This window comes from Condylostylus longicornis, unplaced genomic scaffold (assembly GCF_029603195.1).
Source record: "Condylostylus longicornis isolate FDR11 unplaced genomic scaffold, ASM2960319v2 ptg000013l, whole genome shotgun sequence".
Lineage (NCBI taxonomy): Eukaryota > Metazoa > Arthropoda > Insecta > Diptera > Dolichopodidae > Condylostylus > Condylostylus longicornis.
Genome location: NW_026577982.1, coordinates 13,345,084 through 13,364,423, shown reverse-complemented (window position 1 = coordinate 13,364,423; position 19,340 = coordinate 13,345,084).

Here is a 19,340-nt window from a genome sequence, read left to right as displayed (position 1 = left end):
ACAATGTCTTACCTTATTGAAATTATTTAAATTACAAAAATCAAAACACTTTATCCTAAGGTCAGGTGGATAAAATAAATTTTCTGTCTTTATCATTAACAGTCGTTTTACTTTCATCCTTTGCGATCTGTTACAGTTTTCAAGAAAAGTTAACTTTGAATTTAGAAAAAATTTCCACTAATTATATTTTATTCACAATTGAAGGATTATATTAAATCGAATGAACTGGCTGCGTCGCTCTTTTAATGTTGTAGAGATGGTAATTTTTTGTTATAATGCGAGTTCCTCGTTATATTTATAGTTATTTTTTTTGAATAAAACTGAAAGAATAATTTCCATTTTCATATAATATTGCGAGTGAATAGTGTAACTGTTGCTAGGTGGTTGTTTTCTTTTATCCTTTTTGTTCAGCTCAATGCATTTGTGTGTACTTTTTAATGGGACAATTAGTAGGGCCTTTAAAAGGAATAGTTTAAATGTATATTAAAAAATTTAATTAATATTATACCATATTTTGTATACACATAAAATAAATATTTTAATTTTTATATTTAATTCGAAAACTTTCAGATTAAAATGGTTGAAATAATCATTGATTTTTACTATATAAGGCAGCATATATCAAAATATTATTATTGCTCTAATTAAAGAAAATGAAAAATTTTAATTTGTTGACATTTTAGGTTTTTTCATTTTGTTATTTTTATATGTTATGAGTTTTGAGGACAAACTAACAATTTATTTAATTAGTTTGCATATTTCTATATTTAAAATATTAAATGTTTTAATGAAATATATTAATTTTTTTCAATTCATTTTTGCCCTTGTAATAGATACCGGCTTTTTATGGTAAAAAAATATAAATAAAATATGTACTCATCGAATTTTACTCACTCTGAGACATAAAAAATGTAATTGATATTCAAACAATAAGCATTTTATTAAGTACAAAGTATCATTTTGAATGGAAAATTAGTCAACGTTTTGTACCGAAACGATTTTAGGTGCAAATAACAAGTGTTCATCCGATTTTTTTGAGAAGATAAAAACTATTTTTGATATTTTTCTCATTCAATAAGTATATTAACACAATAACCGGGCAGACTAGGTATGTAATGAAGAATGGGGCTCTGAATTTGATATATTGCAGCAAATACTAGCGCAGTGAAACTTAGATTGTGATTTTAAAATAAAAGTTTTAACCAATTGAAACTTTTTTGTACTTCAAAATATAAATACTATAAAATCTTAAGAACTCCTTGTAAAATTATTACATACCATATAAGATCAAAATATTCTCCACATCAATCCTCAATGAGTTTTTTCTTACCAATCTTAACATGTATGTATATGAACAGTACGGAAACGCCTTCAAAAATAAAATGAAATCGAATAAAATAATAGAATGTCATTACTACTTTGTCCAAATTAATAAATAATATGAATCTTCAAAAAAAATATATTATTTTACCAAATTTTGACAAATTACTAAGTAAAATAAAAACAATGACATTTTCAAATTTTTTAAGTAGCGACTAACTTATTCAAAATCTCTGAGTGACCTTCAATGCCATATTTGGTCTGCTCTATAAATATCATTCAAAATACATTTATCGTCTTTCAAATATTTTAAGGAATTTAAACAAGTGATTTTCTACAATACACAAAAAAAAATTCAATAATTCGAATATGTGTTGATAAATTATTATGAAGATAAGAATTGTGGAAACAATTACGTTAATAAGGGACTAACATTTATTAAAAAACAAAAATAAAGAAAAAAAAATTCTTTACCTGTCATATACACATAAATTTACACCTTGTTATCTTAAGTATCACGTTTCGTATTAATCATTAATGTTTCCGTTAGAATGTCCTTTAAAACTTTTCAAAATGACCTAGACAGTAATCATTTTCACACTTCCCTATTATTATCATTTATTTTGATCATGTTTACACGTTTAACACTTAAGTTTTTTTTTTATTTTTTTTTTTTTTTTTGCAATAGGAAGAAAATCGTGTATAATGCAGGTGAAATTCATTGGAATAATTTTCTCAATGGCGCCTGTCACAACTCTTAACAAGGATATTGATTTTAAAATTTTATGATTTTAAATGAATAAATTTTAAAATTCTTTCAAATGCTTATTGTCTGCAAAAAATGTATTTAACATTGAAAAAGCGAAACACGAGAAAAGGTGTTAACCTGCTAACGCCTACCTAATAAAAAAAAACTTTGAAATAAAAGCAAAAAATTGCAAATTAAAATTACGGTATTGATAACAAGATTGATGAAAATTTTATTGCCAATCGTCTATAATGAAACTAATTTGAAATATTTTAAATTGGTGCAAATCATATACCGGCATAAGACGGACTAAGGTAACGTGAATACCATAAAAGAATTTTCGGGCTTACAAAAAAGTTTTGCCAATAAAAAGCATAGCTTTAAAATTATCTTTTTATTTTTCTGTTAAATCAGAGACAAAAGTTGCAACAAACTAAGTTTATATCATTTGGCATTTCCTTATATAAGACATCCTTTGGATATTTTGGAAAAACATTTTAAAATTTTAAAATTTTGGCGGTAAATTTACACAAAGGACTAAATAAATTTTTATGTATAATGATCTCTAATGAATTTTAAGAAAGTATGATTTAGTCAGAATTTTAAAGAAATTGAACGAATTTCACTAATATTCACTGATTATGTTTAATCATTAATTTATTTAATTAACCGTGTTCCAAGAAAACTCTCAATAATCATTTGTAAATGAACATACGATAATTTACTAGAGCAACCTGAAATCGTAGTATACAGCAGGACAAAACCCAAACGGGCGACAATTTCTTTTAAAAAAGAATTTCTTTGAATAAATTTGATTCTTTACTAAAGATAATCTTTATTCTCATAATTATGTCATAAATTTTCTTTAATTATTATTTATTATAATAATTATAAAATTTTTATTGTTTTTAAGGGTGTTTTGTTTATCTAAAAACAAAGGATTAAAGCCTTTGTTTCATACTGTTTTTTTTTTTATTAAAAAACAAAACTTCATTAGCGGCCACCTTAGGTGAATATAAATAAATTTCTAAAATATTAAACAATATATTTAATGCATGTATAACTGAAAATAAAGGATTATGGAATAATATTTAGGTTACACACAGATTTCTTTCAGATTATTAAATTAAAGGAGGTCCTTTTTATTGCTTCTTCTCTTTAATGTTTTATTTCTTTAATTTGTTGATAACATAAAATATCCTTTAAATTTATTAATTTTTTGAATATATTAAATTTGAATTTATTACTTAATCAAACTATATGAAATCGTTTTAGGTTTGAATTAAGCAACCAGTCTCACTACGTGAAGTCAGATACAATCATGGTTTAAGCAATTTCAAAATAGTTGGTGAAATTTAATTTTATATTGAAAAATTTAAAATTTTTGGAATAGAAAAGTATTAAAGGTAAAATATCAAATAATAATTAGAATTTTTTGAAATGATAATGTCTGAGATGTGGATTTTTTAAATCCAGCTTTGGCTAATAATCCATAATATTAAATTCTTTCATAAATTTTGTACGTTCTTAATCAAAACATGAAACAATTGTTTTCAAATCAAATAGATTAAAAAGCAAAAGCATTTTCTAATTGATAGGGAACAGTGGAGTTTTTTTTGAGCTGAGAGTTTATGTTATACTTTTTAAATTAAATTATAGCGGTGTTATATGAGTTTAAAGTTGTTCCAGTTCCTTTCATGATCTCTCTCGTTTCTATTGATGTACTAAAAACTCACTATCTAAATTTGATTGTAATTATAATTAAAATTGCCATTTTTAAATAATTTTATAAGAATTTCGTGAATTAGGAGGTTTTTTCTATATTATCTTACATGTTTAATTTTTTATCTTACACATACATTTTATTTTATATAAATATATTTCCAAAATTTTTTGTATGATCCAAACAAAACCATATTTTTAAGTTTCCTATTGTCTTTGTGTACTTTTTTAAATAGTCAGAGGCACTACTCAAAATTGTTAATAGCATGTCATTAATCAGCAAAATTTTATAATCAAAAACAAAAATTGTTTTTATTAAATAGTTTTGATAAACATTCTTTTTCTAGAGGATATCATTAGCTTCTGAATCCTTCTAAGTCCTTTTTATTTATTTTTTTTTTTTGTGATATAATTCGTCGCCTTTTGTAATGTTAATTTAAGTTTTTTTGTTTTTAACGATCTCCCGATTACATAATAAAAGAATCAATACCATCCTAATACTATACGTATTTACCTTCTCCTTTATTTCATTCTAATACTCGTATTGATTAGAACTTTATTATTAATGATCTTAAACTAAATGTAATTTTCTTAAATGTTTCGACATTTTTTGTTTAAGATTAACAATAAATTTATATTTAAAATCGTACTGTAACAAAATTTTAACAGAGATATGGACATAAGTGTTAAAAAATGAAAAGTGATTTTAATCTTTTTTTTTCAAAAACATTTTAAAATTAACACAGAATAAATCGAATGATACAAACACGGTAAAGTGAATAACATGAATCTTTATAATAACGCCATTTTAAATCGATTTCTCCAATCTGTTCAATATTCGAAAACAGTAATCATTAACTTTCAGTTTTGAAAAACACTTAGAGAATGCGCGAAGATTTAGCGTCATCTGAATACGGTTAGCACTTTTATTAAACACCTTTTTTATCATTATCATTGTTAAATTCATTTGCTTCTATATCATACAACGGTTTGAAGTATAGTATTTGGTTGAAATGTATAACAAAAAAAAAAAGCAATCAGGATACATTTATCATCGTTCTTTCTTGATATTTTTTTTTAATTAGAATAAAATTTTTTAAGTTTATTTGATTCAGAAATGTAGATTTTTCACACAGGATAATATCTAATGCAGGAGTCGTCAATAAGTAATTTTTACCGCCGGTCAAGCTGAAGACTCAAATTTTAAAGAGACGTTTAAGTCAAGGATATTTTCGTGTTAAAACAGTCTTTTATTAGTAATTTAATTATATTGATTATTTTATAAAATAATCACAAAAATAATTTAATAAACTCTATTCATTTTCACGACCATATCTTACAACATTCAACTATATCTTACAATGCAAGCACTTATGCCAAATATGTACTTATAAAATTAAATACTAATCGAACTAAAATATTATTCTAGAAATTTAACTTCTATTTTCTCAAAATGTTTATTCTAGAAAATTTCTTTCTATATAATTATGATGATTATGAACCTTGAAATGATCAAATTTGTGAGTTAGTGATGCGCGGATCATAAGTTATCGACCACTGATCTAAAAAGTATCAAAAAATAAAAGGTAATTTAAAATATTGATAGGTGAGAATTGATTATAGTGCCTATTAATTTTCGGAAATCTAAATTCAATAGTCACTCTAATGAAATTACTTTGATACATACTACATTCACATATATTAATAAAATTAATGCAAAAGTAATCTACAGTATAATAAATCTAAAGACGTTCGCGCTTTTAGATGATATGCAGTTAGTAGTAATTTATAATAAATACAGTGAGTTTTACTAAATCGATGTTAATTGACTACTATACGTTTAAATCTTAAACTATTTCACATGAAAGTTAAAAGAATATATACATATATAATATTTGGATGATGAAAATTTCCATGAACTGAAGCTAATTAACGTTTTAAGATTTTCTTATTTTTATATTTTTTTTTTCGAATGGTCATTGATAATGATAAAACGAAAAATTTTAATATACTTGAATTTTTTAATTTTCGACATTAGAATGATGAATGAATTTATGCGTTGAATACGTTGAAATGGAAAACTTTATCTCTTTATACCTGTTTTTTATTTATACAAAATTTTAAATACCATGACGAATTAAATTTGCACTTCTAAGCGCCAATGAATTTTCAAAAAGATTAATGTACAATGAAAATTTCATTTAAGATTTTTAATATAAGAGTAAACATTTTTTTTTCAAGGGAAACAAGAAAAGAAGTCAAAGTTTTAATAATCTTTAAATGATATTTAGACCGGAAATCGAACATATTTGAGAATTTAAAGTACTTTTATAATAATATTAAGATCAATTTCATGATTCATGTTCGTTTAAATTGATGTGCAGAAATTTGAAACCGGAAATCAATAACTATTGCACATTTTAAATAATAAATAACACATTTTTCAACTGAGCTATGTGCGTATGGTAAACTAAAATATAATTGATCGCTAATATTATTCTTGTCACTTCAAATAAACGTTAATACACTTAACAATATTAACAGCTTCAACAGCTCATTTTTTGAAAAATTTCTCTATTTGTATATCAAAACGCTAGCTAACTCCATGAAATTCATTGCTTAAGGCAGAAGGGCAGATGTTTCAGAATATGCATAAAACTACTAGGTATTTCCCCTGCACTCTTTTTCTAAAATTTAATGAAGTTATATTTTTAAAATTTTGTTTACCGATTCTATATGATTCAAGTTTCAAATCTGTACGGCCACTCTGAGTCTGTAGTTTTCTTTTAAAGTATAATTTGTTTGTTCCCTAGAAACAAATACATACAATGGTCATATTAAAGATTTTTTTCTTAATGGCCATCATTTATGCTAATTTCGTTTGTCAATAAATCGCTCGATATAATACAAAATAAAAAATAATCTACTTCCGATTCCGATTTACAGAAAACTAAAACAAAAGAAAGAGTGTCAATATCCGGTTGATATTCAAGTAAAAAATTTTGATTGACAAAAAAAAATAATGACAAAATAAATTGAAGTTTACATCATGAGAGCCTACCAACACTTATATATGCACGTATGCGTCGACACGAAAAAGTTACAGGATAAAAGATTTAGTTTACATTATTAATGGATGCAATAAATGAAGATTTTTAAAGGTTTTAATGGATTTTAAAATGGCTTCCATACTATTGTCAATTATTATTGACGACACTATAGCTATTGATAGTTTTGTTTTTGGTATTACTGAGGCAAATAAACGCGAATACTAACTTGTATTTTTTAATATAAATTTCAATTCTATTAAAATTGTCGTTGTATTTCGAGACAATAAAGTATTCCAGCAAAAAATTCTTTATTTTTACTTTGCTTTTTCTTATTTCTTTTTTTTTCTCACCGAAAATTTATTACCAATGGGTAATGATCAGGTTATTGTCATAACCTGACTATCAAAGACAAAAAAGATCTGTCAAAATGATTTCATATATTTGTTTTTTTTTTTTTTTTTGTAATGTTGCTGTCCAGTGATACGTTATTGTTCCGCTGTGATCTTGAAATAAAATATTATGCATAACAACCGTAAAAAAAAATTAAATCAAAAACAAAAATTTTTGCAAAGAAAAACAAATAGGTAGAAATTAAAATAATGACTTGGAAAGAGCAAAATTTTTATTAAAAAAGTATAGCGACGCCTTTTGAGAAATTGGTTTTTATTATGGAGTTGAAATTAAAAGTATTGAAACTTTCTGAAATTGCATTCAATTAAGTTAATAAGAAAATAAATTTAATTAGATTGGAAATTTCGGCACCTCTAAAACAACTGACAAGTATTGTAGGCGTAACGTAACGTTGTTAATCAACGTCTTAAATGACGAAGTTATTACTTTGAAAAATTGATTAGAAACGATGACATTTCGAAGACCATTAATTTTTAACAACTCACCCAAGTTAAGTTACTATACGTTCACTTAGCGTTGTTTTACAATTCGTTATCGTATAATTTTAATTTCTTTTAAAAATGTTCTAAAATAAATAAGAAAAGGATGAAAAATCGTCACTGTTCTCATGTTATTACGGCTAGGTATGACAGTTATATGCTTGATAATTCATACACGCTAAATGATGAAAAATCGCTGTTGATTTTTTTTTTATGTTGGAATATGATGATCTTTTATGAAGGGATTCTTTTTCTTCCACTTTTAGTTTTATTCTTTTTGTTGTTTTTCTCTTGGGTTTTTGAGATATTTTATTATACCGTAAAAATATGAAATCTTGTGAAAAATGTTTTTTATTTCTTGTTTGTGCATTTTATTTGCAATTTCTTTAAAAATTTTACTTTTTGTTTTTTTTCATTTTTGCATTCATTGAGGATTTTGCGTGAATAAAACTTGTGAATTGTGTGATCAGCGACGCGATTTGTGTGAAATAATATGTTTGTTCGCTCGTTTTTATTTTTTTTTTGTATTTTCACTGTATATATTGGACTTTTTAAGAATTCCTATTATATATAGGGGTATTAAATGATATGCGAATATTAAATGAGAAAATTATGAATTTTAAATTATGTTGCACATGTATATAAAACTATGTAATATTGTTATCCGATTTGTTTAAATTATATACATATAAATATTATATCTATATATATATATGTATGTATGTACAATATGTTTAACACAACTTTTAACAATGAAAATGTTAAAAAGTTTTTGTAATCTAATTTATTGAGGAAACCATAGAATATTTCAAAAATGTTAACGGTTGACATTGACAAGAATTGATTTTGCCTCAACATATGGGTATGTACATGTATACAAAGACAGACTATTATTTAGTAAATGATTTTCATATTAAATCTGTTTGTCCACATTCTATAATTCAAATTTTAATGAAATATTGTAAGATTTAAATCTGGTTTTTGAAAATTTATCAAGCTTTAAATTTTATGGACTAAGTAGTTTACTTTCTTTTAATTTCGAGATCCGACAAAATTTACAAATTTAAAATTTTCTAACAGATAGGTATAATAATAATTTCCAATTATTGAATCATGGTCTTATCTCTTAAATATTTATTTCAAACCAATAATTATTAGTAATAAAAAATTTTAGATTTCAAAATATTTAACAAGCAGATATAACAAATATGAAATTTCCAATCAAATACGAAAAAAATTTAAAGTGCAATTAATTTAAACGTCAATATGATTAATAGATTCATTAATTTTAATAAATAATAAATATAGAATTCTTCAAATCTTTATCAAAATTTTAAAAAATTGTGCTAATTTTTAATAAAATTTTTGTTATGAATAGATAAAAATCATTACACAATCAAAAAATCTTTCATATTTTTATAATGTAGTTTAGTTCATTACATAAAAATTTTTTTTATATAAAATTTTTTGTAGAAAGTTTTCGATTGATTTGTCCCTGCGTGAACCATTTACGGGCATGTAACATTAAGAGAAAAACAAACAAATGATCTTATCTTATATCTAATATAAGTCGGCTAACAAATTGTGGCAGAATACATTCTTGATTCCTTACCAAAATAATTAAAATTAAATTTTAAAAAATTTGTTTCGCACAGTTTAACGTTTCAAAATACTTATTCTCAAAAGTAATTACCAAAATATTATTTCAAAGACTGCAAATGCATAAATCATAATATCCTTTTTAACACAATTTTACTTTAGTTCAGTGTAAAAATATTGGAAGTGCAATATAATAAATGAGGAAATTATCCATGTTTTTGAATCCCCATGAGATTGAAATGAATTTGGGATATAAATATTAAATGTACCTGTTATACCTGTTGATTCTACCTGCTGAAAAATAATTTTAACTTTTTTATTACTCATTCTTTGTTAAAAAAATGTGATGAAATTGTAAACCAAAACAATTAACTCGCTGTTGGAAATTTGCGAAACTGCGGTATTTGGGATTCTGGTTTCATTAGAATTAATTTTTAAAATATTTCTGAAAAAAAAAATACATACCTTTATGTACTCTCATAATTAATAATAATTAATAATTTACTTAATCACTTAAATAGACGAATGAATGATAAAAATCTTTCTTTTTTTTATAATTTTAATCTAATTCTCATTTTATTTTTGTACAATCACTATTATTGTAGTTAATTATAAATTAATCAAAAAAGTATAAAGAGAATTTGCCATACCAATATTACATTGAAAATTATTATTTTTAGTCTGACTGCTATATTATGAAGCCAGGAATTATTCGGAAAACGATGGTATATTTAAGATTATCCTCTCTTTTTAAAATTATTAAATTTTATGTTATCTAATGTAATTTAATTTTATATTTTATCGATTGAAATCCTAAAATTTACAATTTATTTGAAGCTATCATTTGAAAAATTTATAAATGTCTTTTTAAAATTATTAGGTTTAATCTAGAATTTTACAAAATTCTGATAAAAACTTTGTAATATTTCTTTTATGTTATACCTAAGCTACTGCCAAAGGTACTCAAATTTATATAAAATAGTTGAAATTATAAAGTAATGCAACATTATGCAAAGTTATTCTTGCAAACTCTTAATCTTTATTTTTATACAAAATTCCAAAATACTAAAAATTTGCCCGAGTAAGTCGAAATTATTTGCTCTTTGTAAATAAAAATTTTAAATCATTAATATCTTTTTATATTACCTTACAATCTTTATATGTTTTTTTGAAAAATTAGCTAATATTACTCAAATAAATATTTTAGCAGTGCTTTTTAAACTAAAGCATGGTAAAACAAAAAAACAAAATTTTTAGTTTGCCTAAGGAATTTTAATTTTATATAGCAAGTATTGTTCTTCCTGTAATTCAATACTCTGCTTAAATTCCCAAATCCCATATACTAGTTATCCGACTATAATGTGCTATATTAAAGTACATATATATATGAATAACTACAATATTTCATAAAAGTATCTACTTTTGTATATTATTATAATATTACATATATACAATTTTATTTATTTCAGTCCAGAAATGATCAACCATCCTACAGTTTTCGTTTCTTTTTTAAATGAATTATTGCAAAATAAATTGATCTTTTTCCTTATACGGTATATACGTACGTCGCGTAAAGAAAACTATAATATGTAAAATTCTTTTTGTATTTTATGCAATAAATTTTCCAATAAATGTTACAATTATTATTTAACTGGCTGGGAACAAGTATACACCTTCGCACAAAACAACATAAATTAAAAATAAAAATTTTGAGCGTAACTTATGTGCAGTTTACAAAATATGTATATTGTGTTGATAATATGGGCATTACAAATTTCTTTAATACCTGTGAAAATATTCCTTGAAGTGATATTTTATCACAACCGGATGGCTTCTGGGTGGTTTTTGATTCATATTTTGTATATTATATTTTGAAACTCGGATATAGGAAAACTTATACACAAATTTATTTCAATTTAAATCTGATTCATTATATTAAATATATATAAGCACATACTCTATTACGTTAAATTTACACATATACATATATATACATAGTTTCCTTTGTGGAATATTTAATTTCTATTAAAATTTGATTAAATCTGAAACTCCTTGGTTAGATTATTTAATAAGATTTATTACATTATTAATTATTATTTAGATCACAATATGTGCGAAATTGATTATTTCAAGTTTTTTTAAGAATGTAATGGAGAAAGTTTGGTTTTTTTTTCGTAATAATCTCAATTTGATCTTAATAAAACAAAAGATCATTCTTTGATTTACAATATGTGTTGATACTATTGTATTATTTTTAAATATATAGAAAAAGTTGAAAAACATTCATCTTGTGTATTTGATTCACGGTAGACGTGAAGAAATTTTCTTGTCCTTTTCGTTTATAAAACCTGGTAAAAATACTTTTCCATAATACAATTAAAGCCTGATTTCAATTTTACAACAATTTGGTATTTATTAACAATTCAGCTTACAAGTTCTAGTCGTCGAATTATAAATATATATCCAAGTATATTACCTACTACAATTTTGTCACAGGAGCTGTTTACAATTCTCGAATTATTCAAATAATTCTTTAGTTTGTACTTTATTGCTTTTAACAAAATTATGAACTCATATTGGTTCAGTGTATATGAGCGTTTTTTTTTACAAAATAAATGTGTGAATCAGTTTTTAACCACAACAAAATTTCGCTTTCTTTTTTTAAGAAAATTGCTATTAAGAATTCATAAATCTTTTAACACATTGGTCCAATCTTATAGTTCTTATAATGTTCTATTATTATACATTTATTAATATTGAAATCACGTGCTAGTACGTGCTTTTTTTATTTACCATAACATCCAAATAAAATTGATCTAATTTTTATCACAAAAAAATAAACTGTACACTTCACGATATCGAGTGCATATCGAAATTCAATTTTAGTTTTTCGCAATTCTTCTTACGCATACACACGTATATGTTGATCTAATATTACCCAACATTTTTACTAAAATGCATCGATTCTAATAAAAAATATTTTTAATATCTCATATATTACAGGCAATTCTTGCAATTTAAATTGTACGTGGTATAGAAAAGCACGTGATTTTTAAAAATTATTTTCACTCATCTTAATTCAAAATAATTTATGAGGCGCAAATTAGAATTATTTTTTCTCGTTTGTATACGCTACCTTGTTAATATTCTTATGTATAGGAAAACAATAAAATATTTTTATTACCTATATTCATTGCATTATACATTTCATTTGATGATGATTTTTAAAGATTATTGCATATATTATTAACACCATATACACTATAGTACAGAATCTAAAAGTGCAAAAAAAGTTAAAAAGAAATTATTATTGCCGATATGTGAGCAGAAAGTGTAAAGAACTTGTTAATTTGATAATAAATATATACAATTCGTAATAATAATAACTACCAGTTATAAGGATGTAATTTAATGCAATAGATCTTAGTTATAAAGTAAATTTTCACACTTTTAAGAATGTTTGACAGCATTAATCAAAAAAAAATGTTATCCGGTATCTTACTCACGTACTGCGTTTAATATTTATAGCTTTACATTTTTGTATTAAATCTATATATTTATAATATCACAAGTGTAAATTATATTAATTTTATATTTTCAGGACGCCTTATTTATACGCATGGATAGCTGCATTTACAGAGTTATGAAAGAAAGAAAATGCTTTAAACTGAAAATTGTATAATACTGTCAAAGAATTTTGGAATGAAAAGCTTTTGATGACACGTCAAGTGGCAATTGTGCAAGAATCAATTTTTTAAATGGTGTCATAAAATATAACAATATTAATTTAATAGAATTTCAAAAGGGGCAAATTCAGTACAATTTAATTTAAGAAATATTTGGTGTTTACGTGATTTAGTGCCGTAAAATATACTGTATCTCAAGGGTTGCAACGGGATCGATTGCAGTATTCACAAACTACGTCTTATTACGGACTATTTGAAGTGATTTTCTTACTAGGAAGATGAAACGGCAAAACCAATTTTGTGAAGTTCTGAGGCTTTTGGCTATAAGTGACTTATAGTGCTGAGATTTTTCTAGTAGCCTTAATTCACAAGCTATGCAATAAGCCTTAATGTCAGCAGTGATCCGGTCAATGAGTTGTACTTGGCATTTTATATTGGTGTACTTATTATTTAGTGGCATTATTTATTAATAGTAGCATTACTTTTCTAAAGATTCTGGATCAAAGAAGTCTCCATCCAATTCATCCAATAAATTAGTAATCCAGTGCCTTATTTCAAACGTCTAAAATAAAAACAAAAATAAATTTTCTTGTAGAACTGGTTATATATGCGCTATAATAGATTTTAGAAATAATGTTCAAATTTTATGCATTGTAAACACAAGTAATTTTTTTTAAACATTTTTGATTTCCGGTTAAAGAAATATTTCACAAAGAAACCGGTGTATGATTCATTATGTTTCAAATTTATTGGAACTCGCGGTTTAATTCCAAAACAGTAAATTTTCTTATATCTTATTAATTGATTGCTTGAAATATAATACATAAACCCATAAGATTTAAACTAATAATTACATTAATTAGGAAATTTTAGTTCTCAAACAAAATCTTACAGAAATTTTTTGTTCAATAATTTATTATAGTGATATATGAAATTATTTTTAATAAACAATTGTAGATTTTGGGGATTTAAAGGTTAGACAAATCAATTTTTTTATTAATGCTTTGAACACTACTTTACATAATGTTAAAATATTTAGCTCCATGTACATGTAAATATGTAAATTTATTTTTATTTAATACTAAAAATCTTAATGAATTTTTTTGTTTTCTTTTCCTCACGATCATTTCATACTGATATTCAATCCAATAGGTGCTTCTACATTTTAAATTTTTCTACCTCATTATTAGGTTCTTTTAATTTTTATCACATATTTTATATGAATGTTATTATGCGCATCTATTGAATCGATCCCCCTTTTACAAAAAATACTGATCCAACCGATCTCACAGCTCACCATTAACAACTAATTATATCGATGAGGAAAAAAAACTAAAAGTTTGTTTTCAATATATATGTATAAGTATAATTATTTCTCTTAACACTACTGCGGGATCTTCCATCATAGTTGAACTGATTCACCCCTCTTATGATTAACAAAAAAACAAACTAAAACCGATTATCTCATAGGTATGGGTACGTTTTTTTTTTCTTTTATATTCAAGAATCATAAACCAAAAGGAAAAACATAATCTATAGAGCATTATGTTTTGGAGTTGTGATGCTTATTACCTCCTTTTTTTACTTCAATAATTTCATTTATAAAGTGAGTGTGCTGCGATCTTTAATGGATTCAGATTTACTATGTTTTGTATCCCCATTCACTAAGAAGAGATTGAATGTGTGGCGCATAATATTTCAAAATGATAAATTATCCGTAATATTTTCTTAAGCTTCTCGTATTCAAATCAGTTTCATATGTGATTTTTTTTTAAACTCTTGGTTGGTAATAATTTCAGTTTTTTTTTCATGGCTTTTTCTTTGCTTTGTTTAAAGTTTTTATTACCTGTCTGAGATTCAAAGGGATAACAAGTTGGGAACAATAACTTTTTTGTTGTCTTTTTTATTATTATTCTATTTGTTCACTATTTAAAGTGGAACGATTTGAACTGATTTCAGATTTGATAGGTGTTTGTATAATACTTGTGAAGTCATTCAATAATCATTTCTGTTTTATATTAATTTACATACTTTTGTGAGCATGAATGAGTTATGCTTAATGTTTCATATTAGTATTATGAAAAATAATATTCGATGAGAATTCAGGAGACACGAGTAAAATTTTTAAATGACATTTTTTCATTGCGATTTACAAATTTTCATATTTGTTAAACATTTTCTGCTTACCTTATAACATTTTCGAATCTTAAAAACTTAAACATTGGACAATAAGATTGAAGTGTTCACGTTTAGTGTAGTGGGAACCACGTAAGCAAACCCACTTAATAGAGGGTTTGGTTATATTATTGTGTAACATAATGGAAATGTGAAGCGGAATAGGATATCGCCTTCATATCAGCGATCTATAAATTGATACTATGACACAGCTGATTGAATTTTCCCACTTCTAAAACTTTGTAATTTACTACTATGGTTTGTTACTATGGTTGCCTATTGAGCAAGTACGAGACGACTATTTGTCAGAGGTTTACATGTTTTGAAAAACAATAACCAGCTCTTTTGCTATAGTGTAAATTTATTTTCTTATTATTTCCGATGAAGTATGCAATCTCCAAGTCTATTTTAAATAAATTTGAAGAGTTATATTAAGACGCCCCAAAAAAGTACAAAAGATAAAATAGAATTCAGGTAGAAAAAAATATAATATATTATGTATGCATGTTTAAGAAATTTTACGGAATGTTAAATACGTTTAAATACAAAGGTGATGATTATTTGTACTGATTATTGTCTCTTTAAAATGTACACACTACATATATTTTAAACACGGTACAAAACTTTAATGAATTTGAGTTAATAAAAAAGTAAATCGGTATTTTAAATAGGGCACGAGGTGTGTGCTCCAAAGTTTTTTTTTCTTTACATATTCTTCAAAATCAAATACATAGAGAGACTAATATTAAAACAGATGTTGGTTTTATATTAAGGTGGATTTTGTTTTCATATTGTAGTTTAATTCCGTGGTTGATTAAAGGTGATTTGAATGAAGAAACACTTCAATGTCAAGAAGATATGAAAAGGTAAAATGTCAGAAAGCATTTGAGAACCAAAAAATAAAAATCCTTATTTCATTTTGTTATTCTTTTTATTTCATTCATAGGCCGTCATCTTATTAAAGACTAATTTATATTAGGATCGATATATCACGCGATTAATTTGTTTTTTTTTCTCTCCGATCCCAAATTAGAATGTTATTTATTTGAAGGGGTTAATTACTGTTGTTAATTTGGATATATAGAAATATGAATAAAAAAATGTTTAACGTATCATTAAAGCTGTTACATGATCTTTCATTTTTAACAAGAAATGTGATGATTTGTAGATTCATTTTGACAGGATCATATTTTTAAAATATTATTTAAAAGTACATATGTGTTCCTTTCTCTTGTTTTTAAAATGGAAATTTTATGAAATTTATACAGATTTTGCGTTTTTGAATAAAAAATTACTTTTATATTCGGAAAGGGTTGATATTTAGGGTTGCTTTTCGTTTCTGCTCAAAAATTTATTTAGGTGTGTACAAAAATAAGTACCTATTTTAAAGTTAAACGAAACCACCTGGATTTAATTAAAATTTATGAGTTTTTTTCTTTTAAATGAACAATATTTCTTATTTCTAAGTCTCTTAAATTTATATTTAAATTTTTAATCCTTATTTGAGTTTTCAAATAATTAACGGGTATTTATCATCATTTCTTTGCGTTTAGAATATTATTTGAATAAGTATGAATTAAAATTTGTCTTAAAACGGTTTAATACGATTTTCACTATTATTTATATAAAAACTTATTCAAATAGAACTAGAAAAGTTTTGTTAATATAGTAATTTTTATATAAAACCAAATTACAAATTTTGAATTTTTTCTTTGAAAAGAATTATCTAAACATTTCAATTTCAAATGAATAAAAACTTCAGAATGCCAAATATGTTATTTAAATAATGAATTCTTAATAAATGATTCATAAAAAATCACAATTTACACTGAAAGTTCCCACAGTTGAATAAAAATATATCCACAATAATTCATACAAGTGCTATTATTGCATATATGTATGTAGTCATAAAATTACTTAAAATTCTATTCATAATTTGCAATTTATTATTTTAAATATACAATAATATTAATTTATATGTACATAATTAAAATATTTGCCGCCAGGATCTCTGCCTATATTGATTGTACTGTTGGATGAAGAAATTTTTTTTTTATTCTTATCAATGTTTTCAAAATATACGCGAAAAATTTTCTATTTTCACTACGCATGTTCCATTATTTTTTATCCGGTTAAAAATTTTTCTGTCATCTGGCTAAATTTCCTATGTAGCTTATGAATAGGAAATTATTCTCAATATTGTGAGAAAATGCTACAAATCGACAAATACAATATTGTCAGCACGAAAGAAAGAGAAAAAATAGCATAAAACTGAAAGTGTAAACAAAAATATAAATTAGAACTTTTCCTTGAAATACCCTTTTGTTTATACAGAGAGTGGAAAATTTGTGAGAAAATTTTCAAATTGACAGATGTAAAGATTTCTAATAATTCAGTTCAGTTTTGCGCTGTTGTTATAGAAGAAAGCCATTAATAAATTTTATTTATAAACAAAAACTTTTTATTTTTTTTACAAAATAAAGTGAAAAATGTAAAAAATGTATTTCTTTAATTTAAATATTTTGCAAAATATTTTTTTTTAAAAGTGAATTTTCTTTACAAATTGCCTTTTTAGCAAGTGCAATTGAAAATTTTCTGTTTTGCTTCTTTTCAAAGTTTTGATTTTAATAAAGGAAAACTCTTTCTTGAGAACAAATTTTAAATGTGTCTCCATCTTTAAGAATAATTTTCATAAATGTGTGGAAATAAATTTTATAAGACTTTAAAATTTTCGTAAAATAAAACTCTATTGTTTCGAAAACAAAAATATGCATAGTTTTGTTTAAAATTAATTATACATACCATATGTATGTATATAACATATATTATACAGGTTTTTTATGTATTTATATATATACATACATATTTATATACATAGGTTATCATAAATATTTGAATTATAAATTTAAAGTAAATATTTACTTAATGTCTATATTTTGGAAAAATAATTATTCTTATAAGTTATTCTTTCTAAAAACATTATTTAGAATTTTGAATATTTTTTTACAAATTCGAAAATTTTAATTAGTTACTAATTGTTATTGTAGCAATTAACCCTTATTATGAAAGTAATTTTATGATAATACAATTCTATTGCAAATTCACGAAATTATTATTTAAATTCAGATAATTTAAATTTAAAAGGAAAAATTTAGCTTACATTTAATGTCTGTTCAAAATTTAGAATACCTTATGGAAAAAAATAATGCCTTATATGTGAATACTTAAAAAATTCTTATACCAAATAAACGGCAACACTTTTATTTTGAATATATTAGCAAAACAAATAAAATATTTATGTATGTACTTTGTGATAAACGAAAACATATGTGTACGTACATAAGCATTAAAATATTTTTTTTTATAAATTTATAAACATCGCCACGAAACTCATAGTCAAAATAATAATGACAAGACAAGCCATAAGCAAAAAAAAGCAAGAGTATGACTAAAAAAGAGAAAATGAGAAAAAATTAAAAGAACATTCTCTTTTATAGAGCAGAAAAAAAACTAAATGTCAGCGAATTTCCTTGACTAAATTAATAAATTTCGAGAGAGTCCTTAGGTAGGTACTTTAAAAATTTTTCCGTGAAAATCCTCTTAGATATATACGTGCTCTACCTACCATATTAGTTAGTATTTTTTTACCTTTGTGTGATTATTTTTAAAAAACTTTGCATTTTTTATTTTAAAAAAATAATGGTGCTCATTTAATATATACATAAAGATTTTTTAATTATTTTCCACTTATTCAATTATATAAATTTTTTAGAAATTCTAGAAATAATTAAATTTGCTAAAAGAAAAATTTATATATAAAAAATACACATACATTTTTCATTTTCATTAGAAAGGTTTTTCTCCTGTCTTTTTTCACTGATTTTCCAAAATAATATTTCTATAGTATACATACATAAAAAGTCTAGCGTTTTTCATTTAGTTTTTATATGTGATAAATTTTTCCGTATGGTTTTTATATTGGAAATCGTCCGTGTACATTAGAAAGGCAACAACCAGTACTCTTCAATATTTTGCTTGAGGAAAATTCTCTAAAAAAAACCAAAAAGAAAAATTTTGTGATTTATCCTTTTTTAATTTTTATTTTAATAATAATTAATTGTTAAAATAATTATAATTAATCAAAATTTAC